Raw genomic sequence first — 4,873 nt, forward strand, 5'->3', positions numbered from 1 at the left:
CCCCCCCCCAAACAGACCCATACTTTACCAGCGGGAGAGGCAGGCATTCGGTTAGTTTTGGGGGGGGGGCTGAGGAGTGCAGGAAGAAGGGCAGAAGCAATCAGAGCTTTGAATTGTCATGTAGACCACAGGAAATAAGAGGAAGAAGCAAAAGATTTGGGAAGGAGCTTGAAGTATTGAGCTTGGAGATGTGTTGGAGGGGGTTAGAAAGAGTCAGCTGCAAAGCTGACTCTGGGGACCATGAAGGTAGCGATTGGGAGCTGCCAATGGTGGTGGAGGCGGGAGTGGGGAACAGCAAGGAAGGAGTGAGTGATGGAGAACGAAGCAGGGCAAGGCAGAGTGTGTTTAATTGGCTTTGCAGGCTGGAAGGACAGAGATCCAGAGCACAGCACGTTGCTGTCACACTCCATTACAGCCACTGGCCACATAATGAGAGCCTGTGCAATCAGCTCCCCACAGACCAGTCCCTCAAGCCACACACACACTGTGGACTACTCTGTTGGAAGCTATCAAACACCTTACCTGCCCTGCCTGTGTTCGCTGATGCCAGTTTCAACACACATGCAGCTTTTTTTCCTTCAAATTTCAAATTCAGATTTTCTTCAATTCTCCGGTGAATCGATGATTCAAACAGGAGCAACTGTGTCGGAAATTCACATTGTTTTGCTTTCTTTGTGTTTTAACTCAGCTCGAGAACAAGCTCAAGTACATTTAAAAAAAAATCCAGATTTTACCAATCAGTGTGCTCACAGGTCTTAGGCAGTGGAGCAGGGCGATATGACCAAAATATTTATCATGATATGCATTTGAAAATTTGCAATAACGATATAACTGACGATATAATTGAGACTAGACAAAATACTTTACAACTCCACAACTTTATTAATGCAAAAAAAAAAATCAACCTATTTTCACTTAAACAAGCAGCTGTTTTTTATGTGCATTAAAGTTATATAAAAATTTAACAGCACAAATGCAAATTCCTTGCTGACATTTTAACCAAAAGGCATTTCCAGTGGAAATTGGCCGACATATCCTCAGCATAACCAAGTATAATATCCACAAAACTTAAAAAGGGGTTATACACACACAATACGGTAATATTATGTTGAAGCACAGTACGTATCACTCCGCGAGGCTCCTGCCTACGATAGCCGTAATGCTACAACAATCCATCAAGCATTGCGGGTTCGTAGCTTAGCAAAGTCGTACTAAAACATTTGACAGATTTCCGAGCGCCGTGTACGACATAAAATCGTTTCGAGGTCAGTAAACACAACCAGAATTCATACATAAGGCACACGGGATTATAAGGGGCACTGTCGATTTTCAGAAAAATCAAAGGATTGATTTTAAGTGTGCCGTATTTTCCAGAAAACACGGTAATAACGACGACCCACTTGCACACTCTACCAAAAATAGTGCTTTGTTGTGTATCTGACGGATGAAAGCTAAACCAGTTCCACACCACTGAAGTTGCAGCTTTTTTACAAACCAATTCTGGTTCATCCTTTTCATTCACCGATCCACTTCCGTCCTTCTCATTCTCCGTCACCGCCATGCTTTTTCCGCCATGTGCGTATGAAAACAAAGGCACTGCGCATGTGCGTTTTACCCATATTCTATCGCGATATTTCATTTTCTTATCGTTGCCCAACATTACACCGGTATTACCGTGAACGGTACGATATGGCCCAGCCCTATTTGGCAGCCCTCCTGCATGCATGACAAATGCCTTTGAAGCATTTTGTAGTTCCAGAGCTGATTGAAATCTGCAATATTAAAACAAGTCAAACAATTAAAACATTATAGATTTGTGTTCATTAGTGGGAATTAAATACTGGTAGGTTTATTATGAGCTTTAGATTGAAACAGGCTTGCCATTTTATCCTGGTGCCTGCTCGACTTAGGTGAATATTTATTGAATCAATATGAATCCCCTCATCAGTCATTAAGAGATGTGCATTTAAAATGTTGGACAGTAAGATTTTGTCTGTTTACATCGAAATGTCTGTGAATGTTAGATCAGTTCGGTAATTATTCCCACTCACGCTTTTGCTTCTTTTCTGTTCTTCTCTTTAGTACTGAGGAATTTATTTAACACACCAAAGTGACATAAAAACATAAACTTATAATAGTGTTACTCTGTCTTGTGTTTATTTGTTTTCTTTTGGAACATTTGAAATATCAATAATAGAAAACTTTGAAATATGAATTTTTAGTAAGTAAAACTATATCCAAGATGTGGGTTTACTGAGCAGGTGTGAGGTCATACACATGCAGGCAGGGAGAAGGGGGGAAAGACAAAGTCCAAAAATTTGATGAAGACCTTGTGCACTTCATCTTCCTTCCCAGCTTCTTAACTCATTTCTCACACTGTCTCCTTTTTTACTCTTACACCTGCTCCACGTTTCACACAGCAACTTTTTTCTTTCACAGTTTCACTCTCACGCTCCATCTTTCACTTGCTAACAGTGGGCTGATCTCTTGCAGCCTTCACATGGAGATTTCTGTATCTCACTTTTTCTATATGCTCTGGGATTTAACTGCCTGGTTGGGGGGAAAAGGTGGCTGCTAACCGAAATTTCTTACCAAGATTTTCTTTATGGAGTTGGGCTGTAAAAACGTGGACGTACAAACTTTTAAAGTGGATTGCAAATGGCAAATTTTAGAAGACGCGATCTGAATGATCTGCTGCAGACAAAAAAGGAACAGAAAACCAGATGTTTTATTTCATCCTGTGAAATTTTCTTGCAAATGAAATGTGCACGCTACTTTTACACGTCCGGTGTGTGAAAGCCTTCATGCCTAAACTAATAAAAACGTATAAAAAATTCAATATTTTTCAAACAAAAACGAAAATCCACTCTGGCAGCTAACTGAACCTGAACTGGAAATGTAATAAAAATGAATAAGAAAATAGAAAATGATAATAACTTTGCATTAGACGTTGTGTAGGTCGAAAGGCAATAGAGTTAATGTACAGTGTTTTGTTGGGTTCATTATTTTTAGATTAAATGTATCTCATTAGGAAGACTGTTAGGAAAAATACGCACACCAGCCCTCAATATTCATAATAAAAAAATGCATTTTTTAGATTAGCCACAATTGCTTTGTGCAAGAGGAGAAAATGTCTTTAAAAAAATTCTGTTTGAACTTTGCAAAAACAATGCTAACAGGGGAGACTGACAAAAGCAAAGAGAGATGGGAAAAGAAATGTGAAATCTGAGAAGCAGAGAACGAGTGGGAGTTTAGATCAATAGGTTCTCAGCTGGCCAAAGGTGTCTTCTCCAGAGTTAACAGGTGCTGTGTAGCGTGATTGACAGCTCGATAGGGAAGCTGTCACCTAAGCGTTCTCTCTTTCCACTCATCTTCACAAACATCTCTGAGCACATTGATCCCTTCTCACTTTTTTTAGCCCTCCTTTTGTGCTCTACAATACAGTCTGTCTGCTGTCCAGAGCTAAAAAGAAAGCTCATCTTGACCCAGTAAGCCTGTAAGAGCGTTTGTTGTTCCATTTATTGTACACATATATATACACCAAGGCAATGGAAGCAGTGAGAAGAGAGACTGAAGGCGTTGCTTCAGATTTGCTCGTTAGTCGTTAATTGATGCCAACAAACAAAACCCAGAACTCCTCCAAGAGTAATTTATGAATGCATAAATTAGTCAGAACTCATGGGAAGAAAGAGAAGCTTAAGCGTTAGCTGTTTTTGAATTTTTTATTTCACTAATAAGAAGTTTGGCTGTGCTGCAGAGAGCAGTTGGGATAAAACTGAGCCTGGAATCTGACTATTAGCCCCAGAGAGGTTAAATTATTTAATTACATAACTGTGTGAAAGGTGTTTATTAGGGCAACTTTCATGAGCTCCCAGCAGCTTTTCAGAGATACAAAAACAGATTTTTGTATGAATCGTTTTAAACATTGTGACAGAAAACAAACACGCAAACTAGTCAGCTGCCATATCTAACCCAAGTAGTAAAATAAAAACATCAAATTTAAAAAAAAACCTGTTGACTGAGCCCCTGGGCTGGATGAGATTTAGGTTTCTTCAGGCTCTGGATGCTGTGGGGCTGTCTTGGCTGACACACTGGAAAAGTGGCATGCCCACTCGGGGTTGGGGATGAGTTGATGCCTCAGTGGAAGAGCGTCATAGGGTCTTGTTGACAAGTGAGACATCCACGAAGCAAGAATTTAACTGACAGATTGGTGTGGCATCTGTAGTAACATGGATGATGTACCGGCCCGTTGCGGTGATCTGGATACGAGCTCTGAGTAGTGACCAAAAGAACAAGACCGCAGATACAAACGGTGGAAAGGAATTTAATCTAAAAGGTGTCTGGGCTCTCCCTTATAGATTGGGTCAGGAGCTTTGTCATGCGGGAGGGACTCAGTGTAGCGCCTCCACAAAAGGAAAGGAGACAATTAAGGTGTCTCAGGTATCTGACTAGGATGCTTTGTAGGTGAGGTATTTCAGGCATATTCTGCTGGGAAGAAATCCCGGGGCAGTCCCAGGACATGCTGCAAAGATTGTATCTCTCAGCTGGCTTGGGAACACCTTGGTGTCCCCCTTAAAGACAGGCATGAAGAGATGAATGGTTGAATGAATAAATGAGTCTATTCTGTTATTGATATGTTTTAGTGACTTTGACCCACCATATAGCAAGCTGATCATTCAGTCCAGCACGTCTTTGTTTATTTCACTGTGATTTCTGAGGAGCTGAAACATTCAGTTTATCAAAGCTGTTTTTGTTCACAAGACTGGATTACTTGGAGATTTTCCAAGTCTGCCATCAGCAGGTTCCACTTTTTGCAGCAAAGATTTTCCACCTCAAAATTAGCAGCTGAAGAATAACTGCAGAAACATCAGAG

The 4,873-nt window shown here is 40.7% G+C and overlaps 1 protein-coding gene across 3 annotated transcripts in view; it reads left to right on the forward strand.

The window, feature by feature from the left end:
* The window catches only part of acsf3 (acyl-CoA synthetase family member 3), a 34,582-nt gene that overhangs the window by 16,455 nt on the left and 13,254 nt on the right, over nt 1-4,873 (forward strand). The gene's annotated exons all lie outside the window — the stretch shown is intronic.

This window comes from Pundamilia nyererei, unplaced genomic scaffold (genome assembly GCF_000239375.1).
Source record: "Pundamilia nyererei isolate P.nyererei 1_Seehausen unplaced genomic scaffold, PunNye1.0 scaffold00011, whole genome shotgun sequence".
Taxonomy (NCBI): Eukaryota; Metazoa; Chordata; class Actinopteri; order Cichliformes; family Cichlidae; genus Pundamilia; species Pundamilia nyererei.